Genomic DNA, 13675 nt, shown 5'->3' on the forward strand with positions numbered 1-13675 from the left:
TTCCCTTGGACCATATCCCCTCCGCTTTTGGAAACAGATTCTGGTTGGGTTGTGCGAACGCAGCCTTCCCTTTCCAGTGGAAGCATTTCTAAGAAGGAAGATGTGTTTTGACTTGCTCCTGGAAAGTAAGGAAGAAACGGAGTGCTTTCGTACCATTTTCGAGGGGAGCAAGCAATAAGTGTGTGTGGATGTGTGTGTGTGTAAGCATTAAGTATAAGCAAGCACACACCAAATGCCCCAAAGCTATCGTTCTGTGTCATAAATGTTATGTTGGGAGGTGAAGACAGATGCTTTTAGCAACATGTCAGTATTGTTACTAACTTAGATGGCAAATAACTCACTCAAGGCCCATTCCGCCTCCCTCTCCTTCTCCCCATATACCTCTCTCCCTCCTCAATGTGTATGTTCCCTCTTCCCTTATACTGTTATACTTCCATACTTTGAAAGGTAATGTTTTACTTTCTCGTTGCCCAAAGGTAATAAAAATAGATGCTTGGAAGTATTGGAATGGTAGAATGGAAGTATTGCATTTCCATTGTGCACCTGCTTCCAAGTACTTTCCAACTTATGGCAAGCGCAAGGTGAACGTAATCACAGCATTTTCTTGGTGAGATTTCTTCAGAGGAAGCTTGCCATTGCCTTTCTCCATGGATGAAAGAGTGCACCTTGCCCAACATCGTGAACTGGGTTTGCGTCGCTGAGTAAGGACTAGCCTTAATAGATTAGAAAGCTGGGCCAAAACTAACAAAAGGAATGTCAACATGGAGAAATGTATGCACTTAGACAATAAAAATGAGATGCACAGATATAGGATGGGGGACACCTGGCTGAATGAAACTACATGTGAAAGGAATCTAGGAGTTCTAGTAGACCACAAGTTGAACATGAGTCAATAGTGCGATGCGACAGCTAAAAAGGCCAATGCGGTTTTAGGCTGCATCAATAGTATAGTGTCTAGATCAAGGGAAGTAATAGTGCCACTCTATCCTGCTTTGGTTTGGCCTCACCTGGAATATTGTGTCCAGTTCTGGGCACCACAATTCAAAAAGGATGTGGAGAAACTGGAGCCATGTGTCCAAAGGAGGGCGACTAAAATGGTGAAGGGTCTGGAAACTTAGAGACTTAGGGAGCTGGGGATGTTTAGCCTGGAGAAGAGGTTAAGAGGTGATATGATAGCCCTGCTTAAGTATTTCAAGGGGTGTCATATGGAAGAAGGAGCAAGCTTGTTTTCTGCTGCTCCAGAGAATAGGACCCAATGGAGCAATGGATGCAAGCTCCAGGAAAAGAGATTTCACCTAAACATTAGGAACCACTCCCTGGCAGTAAGAGCAGTTTAACAGTGGAAGATGTTCCCTTAGAAGGTGGTCGAATCTCTCCTTCTTTGGAGACTTTTAAACAGAGACTGGATGGCCATCCATCAGTGGTGCTCTGATTCTATATTCCTCCAAGGCAGAATAGGGTTGGACTGGGTGCCCCTTGGGATCTCTTTCAACTCTACGATGCTATGATTCAGTCGGTTTAATATCTTGGATAGCTGCCTTAAAATTTAGACTATAACCCAAAACCACCTCGTTGACATGGAAGCTATCAGCTGCTACTAATGTTGGAAGCTGGCTAGGATTGTGCCTGGAATTTGATGAACGTTTCAGGAAGACTTGAGGTTAGTCAGCACAGGTTTTGTTCGCTGCTTTTCCTAAACGCCCAGGGGTTGCTTCAAGAACCATCTGCTCTTTCCTGCCAAGCCAGAGAAAGAAAGAGAAAGAGGAGGATGTTGAGTAAAAACCTGGCATGGAAACAGATGTACTTGCTCCTACAGGGCGAATTGACATTCTTTGCACATGGCTGGGGAAAGGAAAGGCACACGGGGGAAGCGTTCAAAAACGGCAACACGGCGGTGGCCCCAGCTAGCTTAACGCTGTGCCTTTCAGCCGTTGGCAAAAGGAGAAAGTAAACAGAAATCAGTGCCCAGCTCCTGGCATCCTATCCTCCAGGGATTCTTGGTTGGTACTGGAAAGGAAGGCATGGGAGGAGGAAGGGCACCAGGTGGCAGTTATGAGATTGTGATGAAAAACTGATCTCCTTGCTCAATCCCGCTCCTGGGTGCCCAAGGGCAAGTTGGTTTTGTTGCTCCTTCTCTGCAGCCAACACATTTTGGATGGCGTTTGCATTGGGAAACGCCGCATGGCGGGTCATCAGGGCATCCCTGATGGTTCTCCATTTGAGTAATCCTCTCTCCAGCAGTGACTAGTATCATTCCTCTGGGAAGCCCACAAAGTCAGGGCTTGGGAAAGTTACCTTTTGGGTAGCTCTTACTGTCAAGACGTTCCTCCTAATGTTGAAGTGCGTAGTTTTGTTACGCTTATCAACACTTGAAAGTTTGGCTACCCACAAAATTCCTCAGATGTTTTGCCCGAAGAGGAATCAACCAAGTTCACGGTGGCTTTCACTCCAGGCAAAATGTTTGATGGGAATCGTAATCTGGAACGAAAAGCAAACAAACAGTGGGTTGGAGGTTGCATGTTCAGAGGGAAGGTGGATCTCAGTTTTGGGAAAGATTAAGATTTGTCTCATAAGGTATAAGTCAGTTAATGAAACAAATGCGTCCCCAGGCGTTATAACGTCCTCGTTCCAACATCATACACACAAAATGAGCAGTTTAATATTTTCGAGCACAATTTTCTTTATCTCAAATGAACAATAGTTGGTGTTGTTGTGTGCTTTCAAGTTTTGTCTGATTTACAGGGATTTTCTAGACAACTTTCTTCGGAGGGTTTTGCCATTGCCATCCTCGGAGGCTGAGAGAGTGCGACTTGCCCAAGGTCTTCCAGTGGGCTTCCATGGCTGAGCTGGGATTGGAACCCTGGTCTCCAGAGTCATATTCCAAAGCTCAAACCACTACACCACACTGGCTCTCTAAACAAACTAACAATGGCCTGGTACATACTGCCAAGAAGCGGTGTCCAGGAGGCAATTCTAGGCTTAGGGACTGTGCACCAACTGCACCGTCCCTAACCCTAGAACATCATGGCGGAGACATAATGGTGGCCTCCCGTCCTTATAGGAGCCACCATCATGATGTAAGCGACACGCAGTGTATAGATGTCACTGCGCATCGCTTACGTCACGAGTGCGCCAAGGAGGGAGCAAGCTTGTTTTTTGCTGCTCCAGAGAACAGGACCCAGAACAGTAGATGCATGCTCCAGGAAGAGATATTCCAGCTCAACATTAGGAGGAACTTCCTAATGTTGACAGTAGAACACACTTCTTCCTCAGAGAGCAGTGGAGTCTCCTTCGTTAGAGGTCTTTAAACAGAGGCTGGATGGCCATCTGTCAATGGGGATGCTTTGATTGAGAGTTCCTGCATGGCAGAATGGGGTTGGACTGGATGGCCCTTGGGGTCTCTTCCAACTCTATGATTCTATCATTCTATGCACCACCTCTAAACGGTGCGGCGCATGAGGGACGTCACCATGCTGCTCCAGGGCACTAATGGTGCCTTGGTAGTGGCACGGAGCACATCGTTGCCGGAGCCATGCAGTCACCATGGCAATAATGCGGGGCAGAAAGGGGCAGTGTCTTGGTGCTCCTTTCTTCCCGTTTGTATCGGGCCAATGTACGGTAACCTCTGGTCTGGTTGTTATCTGTGCGTGGATTGTGTGTATGTGTGTGTGTATACCACTTTGTCCTTCGCCTCGACGGCAAAGTGTTTGGAACCAGACCACAACACATTTCCCCCCATGCTTCTTCTTTATCAGATGCTCCTTCCTCCAAGAGTCTTAAGACTAAAAGTCTTCAGGTATAGAAGAGAGAGCAAGAGAGGACGGTTGTTATCAGCCAAGATCCCTATCAACCATTAATATAGCTTAAGTCTCGGCTTTAATTTGCTGAAATTGGGGAAAGGCTGGAAGAATGTGGTCCATTGAGAGTAGCAGGAGAAGGCTGTAATGATGGCTGTAGATGGGAGACTAAGATGTCTAGCGACTCAGACCAGCAGTCCGCCAGCCTCTCTCTTTCTTTCCCCACTCTCTTTTTCTGGCATCGCTCTTTAAGAAATAGCATGAATGATGTTGAGCCACCAGCCATTGCAGATGGATCCATTCTTGGGTCTTAAGAGGAGAAGGAATAAGGATGTTTATTTAAACCACGTCTTTTCCCATTTGGGATTCAAGGTGGCCTTTGTTTTGTTGCTGACTACCTTCAAGTCGACCTCGACTCATGACAGTCCTGTGAATGAGACGTCTCCAAGTCCCGCTATCCTTGAGACACATGTGGCCAAGCAACATCAGAGCATGGTCAAGATGGCAAAAGGTATTAAGGGAGAGCATGCAAGCGAGGAGACGCTGCAGCAGTTTGCTTTTGCCCAAACCTACTGGGAAGGGCAAGATGCCCTCATTCCCTTCTTTCCTGCTGAGCTAAATGCAAACTCCTTTTGACCATTGAACTGCAACAAAAGGCAAACTGGGAAAGTGGGAGGAGAAGGGAGAAGCTGGGACATTTTAAAAGGAGTCGGAAAAGTGGGACGGCAGAGGATTAATTGGGTCTGTCTCTGCCAAATCAGGACATTTGGAGAATGGGACAATATGTGTAGGTATTTCATCTGTGCCTTTCGTGCTTCTCGGGGTTACGGAGTTGCCGAAGACACGAACATAAAAACAGCAATGCTGTTAGCAACGCTATTGCTAACCTGCCGTAGCCATGCCAGGTTCAAAGGGAGCGATGCAGAGGGCTGTAACTGGGGTATTATTGCTCACTTAAGATGCAGCTGATGAGTGGTTGAACCCTCCAGCAAGTTGTTAGGAAGTGCTTACCTCTTGCAGCAAATATCTGGCCCAACCCAGAAAGACGGAGCTTTGCATCCTGATCATAGCACTATAGCACTATGCGCTGCTAGTCAAAGACCTTGCTCCTACGGTCCGATTTGTTTTGCTGCTGCTTTGAAGGTAGGCTCAGTTTGGACAGTTGCTTTAAAGAAGGAGGAATGAGCTGCTGAAGCCATCCATAAATAAACAGTGTCAGACCATGTTCTGGCGTCCCAGATTTTCCCTAGCAGTGCTCAGTTATGCGCAGCAGCAGCAGGTCAGTATAAGCATTTTTGGCAAGATCTGGATGAGGGAGGAAGGGATGTCAAAGAACCTTCACCCCCATCATCATAACTAAGAAGAAAAGATAGCGGTGCATCAAGTAAGTTGGGTAGCTTTAGAAACATGGACCACACTGATGCTTACCAGGGAAAGAATATGACAGTGGGCCCTGGGTATCCATTGGGGTTTGGTTCGAGGATGCTCCGTGGATAAGAACTTGCCACCCAAGATCCCTTTATAACTGGTGATACTAGAGATTGAACCCTGGACCTCCTGCATGCAAAGCCAATGTTCTCCTGGGGAAGTAAACGTTAAAGTCAACATTAAAGGACACATGGTTCCCTGGATAGTAAAGTGTTCTGGGGCATTGCCCACACAGGTTGCCGGTTAATTCCTCCAGACATAAAAAGTCCTTTGCCTGGGTGACAATACTGCTAGATCATAGAATCATAAAGTTGGAAGAGACCTCAAGAGCCATCCAGTCCAACCCCATTCTGCCATGCAGGAACTCACAATCAAAGCATCCCTGATAGATGGCCATCAACCCTCTGTTTAAAGACCTCCAGAGAAGGAGGCTCCACTACAATCTCCAAGGGAGTGTCTTCCACTGTCGAACTGCCCTTACTGTCATTAAGTTCCTCCTAATGTTGAGCTGGAATCTCTTTTCCTGTAGCTTGCATCCATTGTTCCGTGTTCTAATCTCTGGAGCAGCAGAAAACAAGCTTGCTCCATCCCTTTCAAAGGTGTCCAGATTCTGGTAGCCGCCTATCTCAGATCCATTTTGCAATATGTCTGACCTCACTGTGGAGGTGAAGGTTTTCGTTTTTGGCTCCGAAGTCATGTGTTTGTCTACCAAGCACTTCCAAGTAATGTTCCAGGTGCACCCAGGTGCATGCTTCATCTCCCGCGTATGCACACAAGCATAAGCACACGTATGCAGGCCCATGCGCCACACCCAGCTTGATCCTCTACGCACATCCACCCACGCACAAATTCTTTGCTTGATACCACTCCAGGGATCGGTTACTTAAGCCAAAGATGACTTTGTGAGGTGTGGCCGGAGGCATTTCAACACAGGGGAATCAGCACCAAAGCATTGGCCAACTTGCTTTGTGGTGTTGTGTTGATCACGGGTCCCTGGAAGGCAGCAACAACATCTGAGCTTGGATATATATATGGAAGCCAAGATGACAAGACTGTGGCTGTCATACTTTGGCCATATCATGAAGAGGCACGATTCACTGGGAAATGTGGAGGGAAGCAAAAAGAGAGGAAGGCCACATGCTAGAGATGGATGGATTCTATGAAGGAGGTCATGGGTATGAATTTGCAGGACCTGAGCAAAGCAGTGGCGCATAGGGAATCTTGGAGATGTCTCATTTACATAGTCGCCATGGGTTGAGGACTCGGGGTCGACTTGAGGATGGATAACAACAACAACACCCCACTAGGAATCTCCATTGCAACTCTATGGTCATAGAATCACGCTGGAGGACCGACAAATGCCTAGAGAAGTATTTTTCTAGGAATGTCTAATTTATCCAGCATTACTCTATGGTCAACCTCTGGCAGAGTTGAGCTGGGGGAACCTAGAGATTGCAGAGAGAGAACATATTAATCAAATCTGCAAATGTCAAAGCCACAAATGTGGAGAGCCAATATATAAGACTATAAAATCATCATTCAGTCTTCTCTGAACTAAGCATACCCAGCTTCCTAAGCCGTTCCAAATCTTTGGCCATTTTGGTCACCCTCCTCTGGACATGTCACACCTTGGTCCACATCCTTCTTGAAGGGTATGTGGAGAGATCTTGTAGCACCATTGAGACTAAGTGAAAGAAAGAAATGGGCAGCATGAGCTTTCATAGACATGTCTACTTCCTCAGATGCACCGAACTGTGGTGCCCAAACTTGGATAAAGAACTGCTCATGCAGCTACTTAAGAACATACATTTCCTTCCACTCCCAGCGGTTGGGAAAAGTCCCTTTTTGGACTATATCCCCCTGCCAAATTTCTATGCAGGATGGTGGATTCTGGAAGTTATAGTCTCCAAACAATTTTTCTTCCCCCAGCTCTACCCAGGCTGGTATTTCTAATCTGTGCCCATGAGCTGTTCCTTGGTTTTGCTGTTTTCAATGATGTGGATCCTGATGCTGCTGATGGTAGTGGTTTTGGTGGAGGGTTCTGCATGAAGGATTGGACGCCTTGCCACTCGCAAGGAGTTTGCATGCCCCCGCTCTCCGGCAAGGCAAGGCAATGCGCCACCGCTAATCCAATGTAAATACCCCTGGAGTCAGTCTGGAGCGTGGCATCAAAATCATTTACAAAAACCTGAAATCCGAAGAGGGTTTTAAAACCCCGTAACCTGTCAAGTCCCTGCCAGGGAAAATATTCCAAGGCCGCATGAGAGCGGAGACAGAGAGCTGTCTGGGTGCCAGAGGGATTGGGTGTATTAGCAGCTAGGAGAGAGGCACAGAGGAGAGATGCCGGGAGCAGATACGCGCACCGTTTTTCTCTTGCGTCGCTCAGGCCTTCATGTGCACTGATGCAAGGGACCATCTCTTGAGGCATAAACTGCTGTCAAGCTTAGGGATGCGGAACACACTCCTAAACAAGTTCATGGATATGCTGAGAAGCAACCTTCACGCTGTGCATAAAAAAGTGGCATGCTTCTGATGCGCGCGTGTGTGTTGTTCGCCTTCGATTCATTTCCAACTTATGGCGACCCTAAGACAACCCTCTCATGGGGTTTTCTTGGCAGGTTTCTTCGGAGGGGATTTGACATCGCCATCCTTTGAGGTCAGGAAAGTGTGGCTTTGCCCAAGGTTGCTCAGTGGGTTTCATGGCCAAGCTGGGAATCAAACCAGAGTCATAGTCCAACACTCAAACCATTATGACACACTGGATCGCAACATGCTTCTGGACTTTGTCGTAACCGTACTTCAGGATAGGCAACAGAAGTAAAACATGGTCCTCCGACGTCACCATAATCCCGGACTTAACCCATGAATTAAAGTACATTTTTGTCCAGTTGTGGCCACTTTTTACCCCAAAGTAAAAAGAGGTGCATTTTGGCCACTTTAAACATGGGTTAAGTCTGGGACAATGGTGAACGTCGTCTGAAAACAATATAGTAATATATATAGCCACCCCCATAGCTATGCCCCTGAATGCCAACCAAAGCTAAGTCTGCAGATGGAGGTCATATAGTGCAGTGTGGTCAGATATAAAATATTTGCTCGCCTATAAAAACTGAGCAGCAAATAGATAACACAAATCGCTTGTACTCTCTGATGTATTAGTGTAGCATGTGCAGGGAATTCATACTGTACCAAAAGAGTAATACTTGCACTTGGGATTCTGAAGTCCTCGCATTGATCAGAGTCTGTCCAATGGATCAGAGTTCAGCTCTGCAGTGTTCACGGGAATGGTTTTTTGCTAAGTAGATCTGAAGGCATGAAAGGCTAAGTAGATCTGAAGGAACCCATTGCTCCAGCTGGCCTGGGATTGCCTACTCTAACTGACAACAGCAGTTAAAGACTCTTCTCCCCGCTGCAAGGCCAAGCTGCCATGCTACTGTCACCGCTGAAGAGATGGAGGAAGAGGTCCCCTCCAAAAGTGCCACCAGTTTTCCAGGGGAGGCCTCACCCTCACCCTCTCCCAGGTGCCCCTCCACCAAGGTCCTCCGCCACACGCTTCATAGGCTGCCCACCTGCTCACCCTTGGGAAGCAGGCTTTGGGTGGCATTTGGTGGGGAGAGCACTGCTGCTGCATCTTCCCACGCTTACTGACTCAATCCTAGGGATGCCACTGCCAGGGATGTAGCCAGGATTTTAGGAAGGGGGGGGGGGTTCCAGACTAAGTGCCACCATTACAATGGGGCTTGGGTGCGGCGGCGCAGCAGCACGCACCATCCATTTTTCTGATGGGGGGGTCCGGACCCCAAGAACTCCCCCCTTGGCTACGTCCCTGCCACTGCCATAGGATGTCACTATGCCTGTTGAAGTGGACTCACTGTGTAGAACGAAAGGGGTCCTAGTGTCCTACATTCATAGAATCATAGAGTTGGAAGAGACCCCAAGGGCCATTCATTCCAACCCCAATCTGCCATGCAGGAACTCTCAGTCAAAGCATCCCCGACAGATGGTCATCCAGCCTTGGCTTAAAGACCTCCAAGGAAGGAGACTCCACTACACTCCAAGGGAGTGTCTTCCACTGTTGAACCGCCCTTACTGTCAATATGTTCCTCCTAATGTTGAGCTGGAATCTCTTTTCCTGGAGTTTGCCTCCATTGCTCTGGGTTCTAGTCTGCAGCAGGGGGAAAAACCCTGACTCCATCCTCAATATGACACCCCTTCAAATATTTAAACAGGGCTATCATATCATCTGTTAACTGTCTCTTCTCAAGGCGACTCCTCTGGGGTATTAGCTACTCCTCCTAATTTGGTGCCGTCTGCAAATTTGATAAGTATGCCCTGTATTCTTACACCCAAGTCATTGATAAAGATATTGAATAGCGCTGGGCCCAGGACAGAGCCCTATGGGACCCCACCGGTCACTTCTCTCCAGGATGGAAGGGTTGCTTATTACCTGGATGTGCAACAAACATCATCTGCTGCAATGCTCTCTTCCACACAACCATTCTAGGAGCAGGAGTCAACTCTTCTTTTCAGCCGGGCAACCTTACCAGGTTTAACAACTGGTAGTAACCGCGTTCAGATCAGAGGTGCTGATATTCTGGGTGCCACCCTTTTGCCTCTACCTCCCCAAAAATACTGCCCCAGAAAAAGATTTCAGCCTCTTTTCCATACCTCTTAACCTCCATAAAAAGAGCATTCAATCAAAGGTGAACGGAGAATTCAACGGAGCCAGGGCCTTTTCACCTTGCGTTATGCCGCACGCCTTTTGATCGCTGCCAGTGCCAAAGCTGCGCCGTAAGGAATTCCACGCTTGTCTTGCCAGTCAGCCGCTTTCCATGCCAGGCCATTTGGCAGCCGATGTGACATGTGCTGATATGTTTACAACTTTATATGTGTGCCCCGGGGCTGCTGTGTATACAGTGTGACTAAATATACAGACATATATATCTTATTAAAGCATAAGAGCATCGAGAAAAGCCAAGAGACTTTCTATAAGGGTTGTACTAGCTTGAATTAAAGTGGAACCATAGCACTATCATTATGCAATGTGGAAGGGCCCCTGCTTAGAAGGAGGCATATACAGAAGCATGCTCCAGATAAAGCATGCCCTACTGGATTTCCAGGAATAGGTCTGCTATGGCAATCTCTGCTTGGCAGTTGGCAGTGCCCAAGCCCCTGTCATCACCTAGTTGGAATCCCTGCAAACTGCCTCCTCAATATGGCATCCCTTCAAATATTTAAAGAGGGCTCTTACACCTCTTAACCGTCTCTTCTCCAGGCTAAACACCCCCAGCTCCCAGTTGCCAGTGCCCCAGCTCCTAATTCTGTCCTCCAAGTCATTGATAAAGATATTGAATAGCCCTGGGCCCAGGACAGAGCCCTGTGGGACCCCACTGGTCACTTCTCTCCAGGATGAAAAGGAGCCATTGTTGAGCACCCTTTGGGTACGGCCAGTCAACCAATTACAGATCCATGTAACAGTTGCCTTGTCTAGCCCACATTTTACAAGCTTCATTGCAAGAATGTCATGGGGAACATGGAGCACAATGACATTTAGTGATGGACAGGATATATTGTTATGAATGGAGAAGGACACAGCTGTTCCACATTTTGTTCCATTGTCCCAGAGATGCATCGAAACCCAACATCAACCTGAACTTACAGTTCCACAACAGCATTGACAGAGCAAGAGTTGCACCAACAATGTGCAGCTGATGGTTGTATTTCACTGTATCCAAAAAGCAAAGGCGTTAGCAGATTTTACTAGTCCATCCTTCAGGCTAAACATGTCCATCTATTCTTTTTAGAGATGTGAGCAAGAGCAGGTTGGTTCTTCTCTCATTCTTTCATTCAGATGCGCACCACGGAAAACAGTTCAGCAGTGTCAGGCCAATACAAAATTGCTCCCGTCTTGAATTCCTTGGCCTTCATATAGTGAGGCTGGGACCTTGCGGTCAAGCGCAGATCATTTAAATAATATACAGTTCTTTCAGTTATAATAATTAGCAAACTATTCTTTATAAAACACAGCCATGATGAAAAGTTTTAGAAGCAGCCATTGCCGATCTTTGTCAGGTCGGTTGAAAATGTCAGCATAAATCAGAATATAGGAGAAACGGAAGGGGTATAGCAATAGCCATCCTGGGCTAAAAGAGGATTTTGCTTTGCTTTGCTTTGCCAGAGGCATTGTGGAAGCATGGCTCACACAGTCAAAGGGCTAAGGACATGTCACTTATCAGGGACAATGACATAAGATGTGACACATCCACAACTCCAAGAATCAGAATTAAAGAACCGGGTCTAGTCCATCCCCTTGTCATGCAGGGATACAAAAATAAAGCACTCCTGAAAAACATCCATCCAATCTGTTTAAAGACCTCCAATGAAAGAGAGCCCACAGCTCTCCAAGGCAACCTTTCCTAGTTATCCTTGCGCCTTCTAAAATAGGAGCTGGGGATGAGTTTTCCTAGCCATGATGTACTGTTGTGACTTATACCTGTTATAATTGACCACAGGTTGAACATGCATCAACAGTGCGATGCGGCAGCTAAAAAGGCCAATGCGATTTTAGGCTGCATCAATGGAAGTCTAGTGTCTAGATCAAGGGAAGTCATAGTGCCACTCTATTCTGCTTTGGTCTTTGGTTTAACCTGGAGAAGAGACGGTTAAGAGGTGATATGATAGCCCTGTTTATATACTTGAAGGGATGCCATATTGAGGAGGGAGCGAGCTGGTTTTCTGCTGCTCCAGAGAACACGACCCAATGGAGCAATGGATGCAAGCTCCAGGAAAAGAGATTCCACCTCAACATTGGAGGAACCTCCTGATAGTAAGGACTGTTCGACAGTGGAATAAACTCCTTCTTTGGAGTGTAGTGGAGTCTCCTTCCTTAGAGGTCTTTAAACAGAGGCTGGATGGTCATCTGTCAGGGATGCTTTGATGGAGAGTTCCTGCATGGCAGAATGGGGTTGGACTGGATGGCCCTTGCGGTCTCTTCCAACTCTATAATCCTATGATTCTATAATAATGCAAAATCTTTTGGGATTCACTTGGTCCTGAATAGCAATTAAGGCACATAAGTTTAACAAAGAGACCTGGAAACTACTGGAACTGGTTTGTAGGTCTGGATCAACACAACGGCTTGCATTTCTCCTTGAGGGTCTAGCTATGGAGATGGTCGTGATTAATCCTGCCAGATTTACTGTTTATAGCCCCGATTCATTTGTCAAACAAGAGTTTGGCTTTGAAAAAATATATTACGCTTACATCCCATGTCTCTTCTGAGAAGTTCCCAGCAGGTTACGGGGGAACAGGCAATAACTCCAAAGCCAAGAATAGACTAATCCCAAATCTACTAACTGCAACGAGTTCAAGGGAGTTAAATTAGAAACCTGGCAAACCCAGAAGCCATTTTGTACACAAAACTCCAGGAAGGTTGGGAGGAAATTGATATTAGAGGGAGATTAAGCCAGATACTAGCTCAAAATGTCTAATTGTGCAATGAAACGTTTTTTGCATCCTGAGATTTAGGCCCCATACGGACAGGCCAAAATAAAGCTGCTTCAGGACACTTTGGAGCTATGCTGTCTAAATGATGCATGCGTCCTAAGAGTCCAGAAGCTGCGCCAAGGCTGCGCTCTAGTCCTTAAGACTGGAGCATGGCTTTGGTGTGGCTTCCGGACTCTTAGGGACGCACGCATCATTTAAACAGCATACCCCCAAAGTGACCCGAAGCAGCTTTATTTTGGCCTGTCTGTATGGGGCCTAATTGTTGGTCATTAAAAACACATACTGGTTTAAAACACAGGAAGCACGTAGCATCATGGTGGTGAAATCATAGGAAGCATGTATCAATGCACATGCACAAAGGCCATCTAGATCAATATCAACTATGGCAACCATATGACTACACTGGTAGACAGAGACTCTGTTTGGACCAGTCCCAGAGGAAGGTGGTCCAAAGGGTTGGAAGGTGCCAAAAATGACCCTCCGACCTTTGGGTGTGTTCCCACCTCTATGTTAACCTATTGATCAATAGGGTCAGGATTTACAGATGGAACCAGACAAGACCTTAACACTAGAGGAATAACCCACCATTGGCCAGGGAAGATCAAGAAGGGAAGGAGGTAAGGCTTTGCTGAGATCATACTATTTGTTTCTGATGGTGCCATGGGGAAATGTGTTTTATTAATATGGTACATCTAGACCGGATTTCAATAATGCTCTCTACCTGTGGCTAGTTTTGAAGAGTCATTCGGAACTATGGTTGACCCAGAATGCAGTTGGAGTTTCATGCCAGAGACTGAACCTGAGACCATCTGTACCCAAAATATAGAGCTCTACAAGTATGCTACCTTTGTTCTTCTAAGGTCCACCATAGTCAAAACATTCAAAGGCCGAGACTGGACTTGATAAGATGTGATAAGCTTTACCACCGAAGTTTGATTTAAACC

The sequence above is a fragment of the Sceloporus undulatus genome, chromosome 7 (genome assembly GCF_019175285.1).
Source record: "Sceloporus undulatus isolate JIND9_A2432 ecotype Alabama chromosome 7, SceUnd_v1.1, whole genome shotgun sequence".
Classification (NCBI taxonomy): Eukaryota; Metazoa; Chordata; class Lepidosauria; order Squamata; family Phrynosomatidae; genus Sceloporus; species Sceloporus undulatus.